Below are 16,864 nucleotides of genomic sequence, written 5' to 3'. Positions count from 1 at the left end.
GCAAGACTTCAGATGAGGAACCTGAGCTGCTTTGTCTGCCTCAAGGGCCAAAGTTTGTTGAGCTCACTTGAAACTGCTGCTATGGCTCCTGCACATCTGTGGAGATGTTGTGCACCCCTTCAGTCCACCCAGTCTCTCCACATCTCCCCTACAGGAGAAACTCCTGCGATGCTGCTGCCTTAAATTATGCAAGAACCAAATAACCTTTTGTGATTTCTGGAGTGTGACGTGCCACAAGCATGGCCACCACTGAGCATCTCCTTCTGGGACCAAGTTCTGCATCATGCACCTGCCTCCCAACCTCAGAACCCTAAGTCTGGAAGGGCTAATCCTCACCTCTGCTGGTGGTAATGGTGCAAGAGACAGCCCTTCTAGTGGAAACTATGAACACAGGGAGTAGGAAACAGACCCCTTCTGTAGGTTACCAGATGTTTGATTAAGAGTACTGGAAACCTGGCAAAAGAAAGCTTCCCACAGGGGAGAAGCAGGGAGCTCTTATTTGAACTGCAGTGCAAATTCCTCAAATTGCCTTTGCTTATTTGGCCAGATAGGAAATACATGTCTGTTCCTGCCATGATTCTACTCATATGCTAGTTATAAGGTTGCTTATGGTGACTACATACATGAATGCAGCAAAAGGCACAATAGGAAATTGCCATACAATCAGCATCTCCCATTGGCTCACATTCATTAGTGAGCACATGTAACATGCTTGGAGACACGTAACTTTTCCTTTTAACGGGTAATATTCTTTTAACACTAAGCATTTTGCCTTATAATGATATTTGTCCCCAGTATAAGCCAATATTTCTTTAATACAAAAATGCTGCTCGTATTCTACTATTTGCAAGCAGACATCTCATGGCAGCGGTGTCACCCACTGCTGGTAGGTGCTGCAAAGTCCGAAGGTGGCTGCAGAAAATCATAGCGGTGATGTTGGACTCGGGGAGCTCTGGGGCACAGCTCAGTGGTGATTATGTTTCTCAGTTACCATAAGACTTAGAGAATCGTAGAATCATTACAGTGCCTTACTCTTTGTACTGAAAAGAAATGTTTCCTAATATGCAACCTGAACCCCTCCTGGTGCAACATAAGGCCATTATTTCTCATCCCATCACTGTTACCTGGGAGCAGAGGCCAACCCCCACCTCTCCACAGTTTTCAGTCAGTTGTAGAGAGCAATAAAGTCTCCCTTGAGCCTCCTCTTCTCCAGACTGAACAATCCCACTTCCCTCAGTGCTCCCCATAAATCTTGTGCTCCACACTCTTCATGGATTCATTGCCCTTCTCTGGACACACTCCAGGGCCTCAGTGTCTTTCTTGTAATGAGGGACCCAAAACTGAACACAGCACTCAAGATGTGAGTTCACCAGTGCCAACTATAGAGGGACAATCCCCTCCCTGCTCCTGCTGGCTGCACTATTGCTGATACAGGCCAGGATGTAAATCAGTTACATTTTTTTCTGCAATTGGGAACATTAACACCGTTGACTACATATTGCTGTAATACCTGCCAGGTTTGATTTCCATATGTCTTAGGTTAGAAGAAGTTCAACAATTGTACTCAGAAAATAAAGAGTCTGTGCCAGCAGGCACGTACGTTATATATTATACTAATTTGCTACCTGTACTCATTTTCCACATAATTTTCAACTGTTCAGTATTCCAAGTGTTGTAAAAGTTTCCAGCTAAACAGAAATCTCTCTAGCAGTGCTCGTGACAGATGCAATAGTGACAGCAGATCTCGGTCTGTGGAAGCTGATGATGGATTTCTTTTGAAGTAGGAAATGGGGTGATCAAAATCACTTATTTGAACAGTACCTGATGCTGTCAGCTTCTCAGTTAAAACTGCATTATTGCATAAAATGTGGAACTACACAATCTTAAAGATCCCTTCCAACCCAAACGCTTCTATGATGCTGTGATTCTATCAAATGATAAATAATGCATCAGAGCTATTTTTACTGAAATACATCCTCTTGCAACTGAAGGTAATCGTTTTAAATCTTCTCCTTTCTTTTTCACTCCAAATTTGGTGTTGCTGACCAGAAGAGAGAGCCTTTTTATGCCATTGTGTGAGGTTTGTGAGACAGTCACGTGAGTGAGCGCACAGTCAGTGCATAACAAAGGCTGCCGTGCATAACTGAGACCTCATACAATGAAAGGTTGATGTAACCACATTTCTGTTAACTCGGTGAAAAATCAGGCATGTTAACAATGCAGGTTTCACAGAGTTTCATGTTAGCTTGAAAAGAAGTGCACTAAATACATATTAGTATTAACAAGCAAATGATTTCATAATTCATTTTTTCTAATAACGAAGGGGAAAACAGTAATTCAGTTTCAACTCTCTTTTGTCCAAACATTTCCAAGCTGACATAACTGAAGCATGGACTTTCTCGTTTTGTACAGTGAATAGTGTACTGTTACTGCTGCGTTTGGGGAATACAGATGTGCTACCGTGAAGCAGACATGAAAAAGCCAATGCTAACCAGACAAGTTCACACAAAAATAAACAGCTGAAAACCACTCGAGGAATTTCACACTGCACATTTCTCTTTTTCCTATTTGACAGAACAGAGATGAATGAAGTGGGGCTTCGGAGTGCAGGAGGAGACCCTCTCTGCCCTATGTCCTTCAGTGCAGATGTTTCCACCCTTCCAGCCCAAATGTACCCAACAGATCTTATGCACTTGGAAGATGACTCAAGAAATAGATAACAAATCAATCACTGCCTTCCTGATATCTTTGAGATGTGCTGGGGTAAACCTGCTCCAGCAGTAGCCATCAGGCACGTGGGTTTCTGGATGCTCAGGGAAGCAAGGCACACTCTAAGAGTGATGGGTCCTCTCTAAGGTACCATCCAAAACCAACAGGTGGGACTTCCTCTCCCAGGACAACAGAGGAGTCCAGTGGCCCCTCAGTTGACAGAGAGGAGATGTAATCCTGGTGTGTGGGTACAAGGCCTGAAGAAGGGTTGACTGAAACAGGTGACTCTCCCTGGTATGGAAGGAGAGGTGTTGGGAGACAACACTGTGTCCTGGTAGTCTGGGAGAGGTGGCTGGGCCTGAGAGAAGGAAGGAAAATTGATAGCAGGTTACATTTGCAGGCCAACAGATGCCTGTCCATATTTCCTTCTAAGATATATGGAGAACATGTTGGGAGGTGTGTTTCATCAAGAAAGAGGAGCTTTATCACAAAAAAATAATAGCATGCATACAGCTGGGATCCCTCTGGGAGCTGTGTGGTGTTTGGTGCCCTGAGCTCCACACCCAGTGAGTCTAAGGAATGGGTTCTTTCCAGCAAAAAAAAATCAGTCGCTAACTCCAAACTCCGTAGTTTCTTGTCTCATCTGCTCCAGGTCTGAAAAGCCAGATAATTGGATTACAGACATTTTTCTTGACCTAAAGATACACAGAAATGTCATTACAGCTTTACCCACAGTACTGAGTCCAGCTCCTGAATCCACACAGGACCACCCCAAAATAAAACTCTGTTTGAGAGCAGTAGCCTCCTTGTAAGGAGCTGTAGGTCGCCATGAGGCTTCTCATCAGCCTCCTCTACTCTGAGATGAATTAACTTTTTATCCAGCTCCAATAATAAACCTCCCTAATCAGTATTCTTCAACCTTTTGATATTTATCCTCAGCATATATCAACCTGCATTCCTAGAAAGAAAATAAATGCCACGAAATAGTGCAGGAAGTATACGGCTGACATCATATTAAATCTGGTTGTCTTAAGTGGAGTCCTGTATTTCTGTGAAAGAAGGCTCTTGCTCCTTGTTTTAGTTATTCCCGTTAATTTAAATGCATCAGGACTTTTTTTTTTTTTTTTTTTTTTTTTTTGAAGATGGAGATTTCTGTTAAGCAGCGTTGGCCAGACTCCAGATTTCTTCTATTCATTTAGAGCTATAATAGTACTGAACACATAGCTGTGAGTGTGAAAGCAATGTTCACTCCTGCATTTTTTTTCAGTTCAGTCCTCTTGTCCTTTTAGACAGCATAATAGAAGTGCTGCAGTAAGCAGGGTCAAGTAGGATATGCCAGTGAGAAATGTTAAACTGAGACTATAGGCTGCGATTATGGGCTCTAATGTGCGATGAATCCTTTTTAATCACATGATATGAACAAATGTCACCATTTATTATAAAATAAACAAAGTGTTCAGCTGCAGGAGGAATAGAATGGATGACAACTGCATTTTCAAATGTTTTGTTCAAGCAAGTCCTGCGTGATCTCTTTAGACAACGAGGAAAAACTGAAGTTTAATTTTCTAAGTGCAAGTCTTTCCAGCCAGTTTCAGCCAGTTTCAGTTATCCCTCATCCTTGGGGGTGAGGACGCAGTATTCTTTATGACTCGCATGAGCAGTCAGTTTCCATATCCATCTCTCAACTCAAGTTGGAAACTGACATTGATTAATAAGATAAAATATTAACTATGTGTTTAATGAATTCAAGATATATTATTAAAAATGTATTAAAAATGTACCATCCAATTCTATTCCAAAATTATTTTTCCTTGTTGCTTTCTTGTCATTCTCTTGCCAAAATGTAGAAAAAAACCTCTGAAAATATTGTCATCAATTTTGACATGTCTCCAACTTTCCATCAAATCTTCTAGTTAAAAATAACACAAAATACTTCTAGTGTATGAGATGATCAAGAGGTATGGTACCCAAAGAGACAGCAGGGACCACTTAAAATCCTGACACCCATGTGGGAGCCAGTCTGCCCAGCCATCTCTCTTTTCTCCAGATCTAAGAGTTGACTTGTTGAATATATTCTGATGTATGTGACTAATAATTGAGCTCGTTCCTTACCTAGTTTAAGTCACAGCATCAAGAAGGGGCAGTAACTCCAGCAGGGATTAGTGACAGTAGCAGGGAAGCAATCACTTGAGCTGCCAGCAGCCAGGTCAGCTTGTTTAATCGTGAAACTGGGGACATACTCTGAACTGCCTTTGAAATTCCTTGGAAGTCTTTGACACAAGAATGAAGGAATTGTTGACTTTCTGTTGGCTTCTGCCACCCAAAAACAGGCTGTCATCCTGTGGGATGCACAGCATCTCTATTTCTTCAGTTTTCTGAAGAGGTGTGCAAGAAAAGATGAGGAAGAACTCATTATCACAAAGTGATAGGACGAGAAGATTACAGTTTTAAACTAAAGGAGGGTAGATGTAGATTCAATACAAGGAAGACTCTTTTTACTATGAAGCTGATGAGGCACTGAAACAGCTTGCCCAGAGAAGCTGTGGATGCTCCATCCCTGGGAGTGCTCAAGGTCATTTTGGATGGGCCCAAATAAATACTGTCTACCCTGGACACAGGGAAGTGCTGATATCCATGTTGAACCATGAATTCCTGGAGAAGACAGACATAGACTTGGCTGTATGTCAGAAAACTTTTTGTAGCCCTGACACTAGTTGGGTGACTGCAGCGGTGAAATGAGATTCATACGCCTGCTGGTATCACTTGCTTTTCCACACAGGCTTTTTTTGTGATTTCAACTCCTTTCTACTATTATTTTAGACTCTGAATGTCTGGCAAGAGTCCAGAACATCTGACACTTAAGGAACAAGACAAAGCACATAGGAGAAACAATAAAGGCAGCTGTAGACTGCTGTGTGGCCACAGCACTTTGTCTTCTTGCCCAGTTTCTGCATTCCTTTCATAGAATCATAGAATCACAGAATGACAAGGTTGGAAAGGATCTACAAGATCATCCAATCCAGCAGTCCTCCTGTCACCATTGCTACCACAAGCCACTAAACTATATCTCGTAGCTCCTCATCCAGACACCTCTTGAACACTGCCAGGAACGGCGACTCCACCACCTCCCTGGGCAGCCATTCCTGTGCCTGACCACTCTCTGAGAGAAAAAGTTTTTCTTTATGTCTAATCTAAACCTTCTCTGGCACAACTTGCAGCCATTCCCTCAGGTCCTGTTTGTTGCCTGGAAGAAGAGGCCAAACCCCTCCTCATCACAACCTCCCTTCAGGCAGTTGTAGAGTTCAATGAGGTCTCCCCTGAGCCTCCTCTTCTCAAGACTAAACAATCCCAGCTCCCTGAGCCGCTCCTCATAAGACTTGTGCTCCAGACCCCTCACCAGTTTTGTTGCCCTTCTCTGCACAGTTTCCAGGGCCTCAATGTCTTTCCTGTAGTGAGGAGCCCAAAACTGAGCACAATACTCAAGATGCAGCCTCACCAGTGCCCAGTTACAGATGACAGAAATAGGAGTTCAAGAGGTGGCAGATCAGAAAACTTTTCACACAGCTCTGCTGGAAGGAAAGGGAAATCAAGGTCAAAAAGAAAGAAATGTTACTGCGTGTTATCAGAAATCATGTCCATGGTTTCCCATATCCTGGAGCTCCCTGATTTACTGCTGAACTAACACAATAATGCTAGACCATTGTAATACAGTGCTTCATCTCAATTATCAACATGGAGATTTTGTATGTTTTAAAAGAACAATGTTAAAAGGAAATAAGCTAATAGGAAGGTCAGTCAAGGAAAAGCATGCTGGAAAGGATTTAGTCTGGGACTGCAGCGCAGTCTTAGAAGCACCAATTGCCAACAACAGAAAACATCCCTAAGCAATTCAAAGTTCTTTCAGATCACAGCAACAGTTTGTACTTCACTGGGTAATGAGCACAGGATGTTGCCTTCCATCAAAGCTCCCAGGAGAATTAAGGTTCAAGTCAGGGTGTTGCCCTCAGAAGCTGGAGGAAATGTCAGAGGACAGCAGGCTATTTAAGCTCGCTGCCTCCTCAAGAGACAGGTTTTTTACATGTGATCAGAAGCTCGCAAACCCAGACACTCCCTGAGAAACCTGTAAAGACTGACCTGATTATTGAACATTGTCATCTTCTCACATTGGCAGACACTGTTCTTAGAGAAAATCCTCTCACTGCTCCATAGGTAACTTCACAAGTATGTCTGTAGCATGGTCATGACCTCCACATCCAGCTGGGTCTCTCTTGGCAGCTATAAGCTGCTGATGTTGAGTGTGGACATTATGTGACCCCAGTATCTTTTCAACCTCTGACCTTCATAGAGCAGCAATTAACAAAATCCATATGAATAGCTTAAATGGCAAACAGGACACCTATAAAGCCTCATGCAGAGCACTATCACTGAAGTCACTGTATGACAACAAGCAAACAAGCACGTAACAGAAGTGTATTATTTAATTAGATATATGTGTCCTTAGAAAGGCACTTTGTTCCTTCTGGCAGATGCTAGGGTCCCACATCTTTGTGCTGGGAGCTGGGTGAATTTCCTGCCTATGGCTCACCAGCCCCATGACCTTCCTGCCCACCTCATCCCTGGTGTTTTTACAAAAGAATTTACCGTGAGAAAACATGGGAGAAATAAAGAGTTTGCCATGCACTGGAGAACTGGAGGGCTTTCTCAAAAGAATGATGATCAGCTTCTTGCTTGGGGAAACCCACTGAGCCCCTGGCGTGAGCTCCTCCCCTGGAAGTTGTGGGTGTCTCATCAGTGGAAGTGTGGAAGGTTGAGTTGGGCTTTGAGCAACCTGGTATAGTCAAACAGGTCCCTGCCCAAGGCAAGGTGTTGGTCTAGGTAATTTTGAGAAGTCCCTTCCTACCCAAGCCACTCCATGGTTCCAGTACACCAGTTTATGTCAGCAGAGTACCAGAAACGATTCTTCCTATTTCTACCCTTGCATTTCTCATTGCAAACAACCTTCCCTGCTCTTCAGTGGGTATTAATTTGCTTCAGTCCCTAGAAGTGCTTCCTTCAGAAGTTGCAGCAGGAGTTATCAGCTGTGCAGGGAGAGAGGAGAGCACACATTTCCAGGAATATGAATATTTCTATATGAAGAAATATAAATCATCAGAATAGAAATGGTAGAAATAGAAATCAGAATGTGGAAAGTTCTCTAATGACATTGCCTGCTTTGCCTCTAACAGATCTGGACATGTATTTCACAACCTGCATGAGGGTAATAGTAGTTAAATCAGAAATGTTCGATGAGACTCAAGTAAAATGATAAAATACAACAGCATCCTATTTTTATCTCGCTGGGACTGTTTTTCTGCCTTCTGCTCAAAATAAAGCTGACATCAGAAACTTCTTTTCTGGAAAGTAACCAAAGCGTAACTTCCCAGCCTCGTGTGCTGACAGCCAATTTGTCACTGTTTCTGCACCTCTGTCATAGTTCTCAGTACCTTTACAGCTCTCAGTCTTTGCATCATCAGCTCTTACATCTCTAAGTATCTCTTAGTATTCTAATATCTTTCATACTGACCTGTAGTTGCAGCACACCTATGTCATACGTGTGCAGCATCTACAGCAAGTCCATTCTATCAGAAAACATCTCCAGTTCCCTCTGTGTGGCAGAGCATCAAGGAAACGTGACCTTTTAGCACCAGAATCTAATGTCTAATTTCCTAACAAGACAAAGAAAGCATTGCTCTCTTTTTATTAACTGTTTTCCTTTCAGCTTGCCGTAGAACCCGAATGTTACAGTTTTTGGAAAACAGCAGTTTGGTAATGCTAAAATTCTCTCCTTGAACAGATCAGAGGCACCCTGTTGCCTCCTCGCTAGTCCCCAGTACTTTCAGATGGAGTCTCAGATGCTGGTGTACTGGAGGAGAAAGGGTGGAAGACTGAGTGCATTCTCAGGCTTTGACCTCACTGCTAGCATCGTCAGCAAGTTGCCTTTTGTGACAGTGGCTTTTGGTGTGTAAACATCTGCACAGGATGGGAAGATTGAGAGCTGAGCACTGTTTCTGTCCCTGCAGGCTGGATGGAGTCATGTCCACAGCATGGCGGCTCCTTCCTGCCGCCAGAGCCAGCACAGGCCTGCCCAAAGCCTCGCACACAGCCAAGCCTACTTGCTCTCTGCTTCCTGAGATCTGCCAAAACAGACTGTTATCTATGACTGCCTTCCAAATGGCGCTACAAAAATAATTGTCTTGACATTGACATTATGCAGAAGAAATCCCATAATATGCTTTCAATGTCACATCTCAAGACAAGACCATAAGCTCTTCTTACCTTTGTTAGCTGTCTCAGTTTCATGAAGACTTTGCACTTGGGTTTATCCAAAGACACAGTACTCTCTCAAGAACGAAATCTTGGGAAGAGCCCATGAAGTGCAATGTCTCAAAACCTAGGAAGTCTCTTGTTGTCCAGCACACAGAAAACCAGTGAACACAGGTAATTAGTAATATACTAATTTGCCTTCTCATGGTGGACAAAACAAGCCTGGAGGTGTAGGGTTTGCATCTCTCGGGTCATTTCCTGACACAGTTCTCTTTACATCCCCATCTATAGTGTTTCAGTGCAGCCGTATGACGTGTTGAGCATAGAAGCACTAAAATACCGGGGAAACATTTTGGAAAAAAGTTAGTACAAAAGTAATTTACTGCCTGTAGTTCACAGTAAGGGCAGTGAGTACCAGCGTTTGCCTGCTGTGTGGATCAGTATTGGCAGGAGGTCAGTTGTAGGAAAGGTTACTCCAGCCAGCTGGCGTTCATCGGGATGTTGGGCTGACATACACTGTTTGCAATTTGTCACATTTCTGAAATGAATTTAGAAGTACAGAAAAAATTTCGATCAAGCTAACAAATCAGTCAGATTTTTAAAACTCCGTGTATGTTTTTTGGCTTGGTGTCCTGCATTTTGCTGTTGTTCTTCCAAACAAACCAACCAAGCTTGCAGGACTACAAGGCATGAAGCTGATTACGTTTCTCAGGCCCACTTCACTGTGCCATTCATGCCTATCTCTGAGCAGTGCAGTGATAACACAGTGTTGTATACAAAAGTGAAAATAGTTGCTTGGCAACTCAACTACATTTTAGACTTAACCCTTTAGTTCTACTCTTCAGGGTTACCCATGCCTAATATGTACTTAAGGGCCATCCATGAATTACAGCTTTCACACCTATAGACTGAATTTTATCTTATTTTCTTACGTGCAAAATTCAGACATCAGCCTGAAAAACAAAGCTCAAAAATTCAGCTGTCTGCTGTTGGCAGAAGAGCAGCCACAGTGCCTGGTGGCAACACAGAAGATAGGTCTGTGCAGTACTGATGAGAAAAAAACCTGATGAGGAGCCCAGCTGGGACTCCCCATGGCAAAAAGTTATACTTCTTGGTAGCTGTAAGCATAACTGAGTTCCCTTTGCATATCACAGATTTTAATCTGTTATTTTTCTAGTACAAATCATTTGTAACTAAAGCGTGGATGCATTCTGCAAGCAGATTCTTTTTGCCCCAGGGAGGTGTCAAGATCCCAGCTTTCATGCTCTGTAACCAGCTGCTCCAGAGGACAGATGTAAAAAGATCCATCATGCAGATAGCGAGATATCTAACCAGAGGCTGTTGTACAGGATCTCTGTGTGACTGGGCTCCTTCTGAAGGCAGATAAACATCCTGAAGTGAGCAGATTCCAGTGTGTGGGCAAATGTCAACGCTGTTGACTGAAGCAGACTAAGGAGATGCCTGAAAGCATTAAATGAAATAACCTGGGGACCAGAACCAGGGTAAGAGTCAAACCAAAAACTCGGGTCTTGATAGAACATTTATTTCAAGGAGTATTTCTGAGCTATGAAGAAGGTAAAATATACTTCCAACTTGCCATGTCTGGGTGGCTCTAGACAAAAAGAGAAAAATTATTTTATTTTACAGGCAGAGTTTGTCCTTGGAAGTTGTCCCAGAATCACTAATCAGTTTTCTGTGCCCCTATCTCCTCTTTGTGTGAGTTTATCTGTCAGATAATGAATTTGCATAGGCCTGTTTAATTTTTCCTGATCATCTTTATATTGTAACCTTTAAACTTTTCATCTTTTTTTTAGCTATCTTTGAAGTCTGTCTCAGGAAATCACCTTCAAAACTGCTTACAATTAAGCTAAGGAAATGTTCGCAGTAGAGTTAAGCAAAATAGGCACATTTGCATGAGAGCTGGTTTCAGAAAAGCGCTTAGTGGTACCTGATCCTAAATGAAAAGGATTTCTCACTTTTATAACTAAGTTGTATTTAGGTGTTGTGAGTAGATTTAAAATAAGAGATCTTCAGAGCACGTAGATGATTTGTAAGGACAAATTAATGCTGACTTCCACTGCAGCCAACAATCCTTCATCATCCTGTAAATTGTTTGCTGAACTTTTACACATCTCAAGAAGACAAAATAAGAAACTGAGAACTGAGCCAAAGAGTGAAGACTTACAAAAAGTAGTGCAGTGAAATGTGTCTGCCTGCAACATTTTTAGAGATGAAATGGGTGTTCCAGAGACTGGAGGAGAAGGTAGGGAAGAGATGGACATCTCACAAAAGGTGGAGGACAAGTACCTCAAGTGGGATGTAGGGCAATAGCTATGGTGGTTGCAACCATAAATAGATAAATTTAGGGAAGTGGAACTGGTTCTTTGCTGCTGAGGTGAAGGAAGTAGACGGACAGTGAAAGGAAGATTGTAACGGGCTGGAACTGGAAATCATGTGTGAGCAGGAAAGAGAGGAGAAAGAAAAAAAGAGCTTGTACTGAGTGACACAGAATCACAGAATCTCTGAAGCTGGGAATAAAACAATGAGATCATCCAGTCCAACCATCAATTTACCCCCACCATGCTCACTAAACCATGTCCATCAGTGCCACATCTCCATGTTTCTTGAAAACCTTCGGGGGTGGTGAACCCTCAGCATCCTGTTCCAATTCTTCACCACTCTTGGTGAGAAAACTATTTTCTTAATATCCAATTGAACCTCCCCTGGTGCAACTTCAAGCCATTACATACTCTCTGGTCCTTTCCATTGTAATATCCCCAAAATACCAAATCCCACAGCCCAGCCAAGCTCTAAATATGTGAAAGAATGCTGAGAGATACCTAGAATTATCATCATATTAATTGTACAGTAGCCATATGGGAGAAGCTTTGCCAAGACACTGAAGTGCTAAAGGCTGGATGCAGTTCAGTTCAAATGCATAACTGTTGGACATCTCAAAGATGAAACTACCCTTTGGTCAACATAGCCTCGGAATGGTGGAACAGATCCAAAAGTTAATAAATTTTAAAAAAGGGGGGTGCAGGTGGAGGTGGTTTGGTGCCATCAAGATGAAAAGCACTGTAAGAAAAGCATCACAAGAAGCAACATCTCAAGCTCTGAGAAAGCTGAAACTTCTCTACTCTCTGCTGAAGTCTCTATTCCAAAAGGAATTGAAAGCTGTCCTAAGGTTATTTATAAACTGTATTTCTGTAGAAAACTCTATAAACATGATAAGCATGTTTTTTATTCCTCCTAGATCAGCTAGCTAAGAAATGAAAATAGCTTTTGGCTATCTAAGACTCTTCATCTTCCTCTGTACACTGCCTGCCCCATCAGTACAACAGCAAAGTTGTCAGGGATGGACCTGACCGAATCATAATCAGCTCTTCAACCAGACCTGTATCTCTGTCTCTGCCAACTGTGTGACAACAGGATATCTGATCACCAAACACTGGTAATACACCCAACAGGAAACACAGGGCAGCATGAGAAAACAGACCATGCACAGTAGAGAAGATACTACTCTGATGGTTCTTGCTAGGAACAGATCAAATAACTTCAAATCCAGTCCTAGCAACCAGTGACGCAGCCAGTGGAATAGTGCAACACAGTTTCATGGTTCTCAGATGGATGCGGGGAAATTTGAGAGGATCTAGTCATGATGGTCAGCGGCCTGGAGCCCAGGGGGAGGCTGTGGGAGATGGGCTCTTCCAGTCTGGCAGAGATGGCTAAGAGTGGGTAAAACAAGAGCCTAGAAGTACTTGGAAGGAATTTAAACACATGAAGAGCCAAACATTTCTTGCTTATGGCAGATGGTGTACAAGAGGTAACACTTAGAAGCTGTGTTTTGGGATGTTCGGAGTGGACTGATGATATGAAGCTGGGAATAGTGGCTGATGCACCAGATGGCTGTGCTGCCATTCAACAAGACCTGTACAGACCAGTGAGTTGGGTAAGGAGGAACCTAAAGATCTCCAACAAGAGCAATGTAGGGTCCTGTACCAGGGGAGGAATAACTGCATGCACCAATACAGGGTAGGGACTGACCTGCTGGAGAGTTCTGAGTAAAATGACATAGGTGTCCTGGTGGACAACAGGGTGACCATGAGCCAGCAGTGTGCCCTTGTGGCCAAGAAGGCCAGTGGTTTCCTGGGGTGTATTATGAAGAACATGGCCAGCAGGTTGAGAAAGGTGATCCTCCCCCTCTTCTCTGTCCTGGTGAGGCCACATCAGGAGCTCTGTGTGCCATTCTGAGCTCCTCAGTTTAAGAAAGACAGGGAACTTCTAGAAGGAGTCCAGTGAAGGGCCACAAAGATGACTGAGGCCAGGAGCTTCTCCCTTACGAGGAAAGGCTAAGAGGATTTGGGCTGTTCAGCTAAGACTGAGCAGGGATCTCGTCACTGTTTATAAATATCTGGAGTACAGGACTCAAATGGATGTGGCCATGCTTTTTTCAGTGGTGTACAGCAATAGAACAAGGGGTAGCAGGCAGAAACTGGAACACAGGATGTTCCACACAAATATGAGGAAGAACTTTCTTACTGTAAGGATGATGGAGTTTCCTCTGGAGTTATTCAAGACTTGTCTGGATACTCTCCTGTAAAACCTGCTGTAGGGAACCTGCTTTGTCAGAGAGGCTGGATTTGATGATCCCCAGGTCTCCTTAAACCCCTACAATTCCCCGATTTTGTGATTCTGTGACATTTAGAAAACTAGAGGATATCACCCGTGGGATTGCCATCCTTGAAGGTACTCTGTAATAATATTGATTGCCTAAAACACACAGCCCATGTGTCCCTCTGATGAAGCCTGAACTGAGTGACCTTTGGAAGACCCAGTTCTGAGTCTGAGTTGTTTCGGCCTTCACTCTCTTTGACACTTTGTCACATTTCAGGACTGTTCTGTAAGAGCATTTCAGTCCCATTCTCTTAAATAGGTAACTCAATTAAAGAGTCATACACTCCAGAACTGGTGAACCTACTATTCTCTGTATTTGGTCATAATTTCATAAGAGCACAAATGAACTACATGTCAGAATGGTCCTGTCCAGCAGCAATAGTGTCACTCTGTAGTTAGGGGGACATTTCTGCTGTCACTAAAATACCACAGATGTAGCCAATTGAACAAAATGGCACTGTCTAAACAAACTCGCTGCACAATGGCCAGTTCGTAGCTCAGAGGCTCAGCAGACCAGCAATGCCCTGGACAATGCTGTTTGTTTAAAGCGTGCTTATATATGAATTATCGTAAAGTTGCTGTGTGCTGAATTCATCCCTGCTGCAGCACCACTGAAATGAGTGTACTTACAGCAGAGATTAATTTGTCCCATTATGTCCTGAACTTGCAGATCTTTCTTTAAAAAAGAGCTATTCTTTCTGCAATTGATCTTGTTCACTGCAGTCATTTTAACACAAAAGAAGCCCTATCTGTGTTACACCAGTGTGATGGAGTTATACTGGATTTAAGTTGTTGCAACTGAGAGAATTCTTTCAGCTGAAAATAAAGACAGTCACCCAAATTACATGCAGATCACTGCACTTCTCCTATACACCAAAATAACTTGTAATGCACATTTCAGTGTCATGCATGACTTGCTATAGCTGCTGTAGGGAAATGGAATTCAGAGTAATACACAGAACTGTTAGAAAGCTGGGTCTCAGCTCTGGCTGTAGCAGATTTTCACACCTAAGCAAATACATTGATGCTTTCACACTATACATGGACAATAAGCAACCCATTCTCTGTCCAGTCTGCTCAGCAGCAATGGAATTATTAATCTATCCAGATCCTCTGTGGAGATGGCTTCCATCAGCCTGGGTATGAAAGGTTTGAACACTGGGATGAAGGAATACAATAAGAGTGGAGTGTTTAAAACCGAGGTTTTTTCCATCTTTAGGTAACATAAGGGACATGCTCAGAAAATGCCCTGCCATCACCACTTCTGCTTTGTTTGGCTTGACATAGCAAGAGGTACAGCTACCTTTTCCATTGAAAGCAATTTTAAAATAGTACAAAATAGGAAAACAAACAAACAAACAAACCTGAATCCCAGAATGGCAGTTTGCTTCCAAAATGATCACCTGTGTTTTTCTCTAATACAAAATGTTTTAGATGAAGTTTATCAGACTTCATTATTTCTTGGCGTCGTTGTGAAATAGAAATTCTGACTGTCAGGTGACCTCAGTTACAAGTAATGTCTTGCAATGATGAGCTACAATTTCACAGACCAGGCTGACAAAAGTAGCCAGAGTCCTCTTCCTGAAAGCAGTTTTTTGATTACTCTGACCTGTGAGAGAATGAAGCTTTCAAAAAGAAGCAGCTGGCAGGACAAAGGCAGGCAGGGAGCTGTGGTCAGTACTGGGAAGGTGACTGTCAGCAATGAGCACACGAGTTTTCCCTGTCCTCACTAACAATTGGCTCTCTGGTGAGAACAGTGGTGGAAATTCAGTTCTTAGCAATCTATGTACATCCAAATATTTTCTTTTAGACACAATGACAATGAAGAAAAAGGTCAGTTTAGTGGGTTCGGCTCACTAGGTCTATGGCCCTAAAATATGACTGGGCAGCAATTTTGTTTGTTACTCTTTGGCCTCAGAGGACCAAACCTCTAGGAAACCTCTAGCTTTCTGGAGACTGCTCAGATGTTTTTCCTTTGAAGAGATACTGAGTGTGCTACAGCCGGCATCTGTAATTGCAGAACACTGCAAAGGACACTGTTAACTGCAACTCCTGGATCTTTGGTTGTGATAAGACACCCCATAGCCATCAGGCAGATCCCTGACACCTCCCGGACACTGCTGCCAGAGCGAGCTCACATGAGCAGGCAAATGTAACATCATGGTCATAAACAAACGTGGACAAATCATATTCAGCATCGTGACAGCTATTTATGACATAACTTCAGCCAGACTAAACTGTGGTTAGTTTACGAAACTTCGTACTGAAACGAAAACGAAACGAAATTGGTGCTTTCAGTCCTTACTGCTCATTCTGTTTTTCTGTTTTTCTTTTTTTTTTTTTTTAACCATATTCCATTTTGAGTCACAGGAGTATTTAAAGACACAAAGCAGGAGATACTGCCTGCCTGAAAGACAGAAGCAACTTTATGACTTATAAAAAGAACAATTTAAAACTCCCTTAGAGAGCAGAGACAGAACGGAGGACAGAAACTGCCTAATTAAGAGACCCAGTACAGCAGTTCTATATTCGATGTTATACATCTCATAACAGAGAATTATGAAGAATTGTAACTACTTTATGATTCTGACTTTCCTCATCTTCCACTGCTTATAATGAAGAAGCCATTTTCTCCTCAGATTATCCAAGACTAATTCAAACAAGAGCAAGTTTGCTTAGGCAAATCATCCTCAGCTGCTTACTTCTGCATTTTGTGCTCCATTTTCATAACAGACCCCGCTAAATAAGCCATGCAAAGCAAACAGTCGGTTCCTCTGTGGGGCTGGATAACTCAATCATAATTATCCCTTAATCTCTGCTCAGAAGACCACAGCATTCCTTAAAGCCAGAATCTTTAGAAGGTTTAATATTGCCAAGCTGGCAAGCAAGAACATGCCATAGCTCGTAAGCGCCTGCCCCTTCTTTTTAGTTTGTGTTTAATTTAGGATTATAGAAGTACAAGTTACATTTTCACATGGAAAATAATATTTTAGTTCATTTTCCCACCATCTACTCACTCACTTTGGTGGATCGTGTCTGCATCATGTAAAGCAGACACAGCATTGCCTGATCACAGAGGGCACCAAAAAGTACTGTACTAACCATACTAACACAGGAGAAACACTCAGTTCTGCAGGACAGAAACTATCCTGCCCTCCCAGGTCCATGGCACAAG

The sequence above is a fragment of the Coturnix japonica genome, chromosome 1, assembly GCF_054131305.1.
Source record: "Coturnix japonica strain WE chromosome 1, WE-NBRP24, whole genome shotgun sequence".
Classification (NCBI taxonomy): Eukaryota; Metazoa; Chordata; class Aves; order Galliformes; family Phasianidae; genus Coturnix; species Coturnix japonica.
This window is presented reverse-complemented; position numbering follows the sequence as displayed.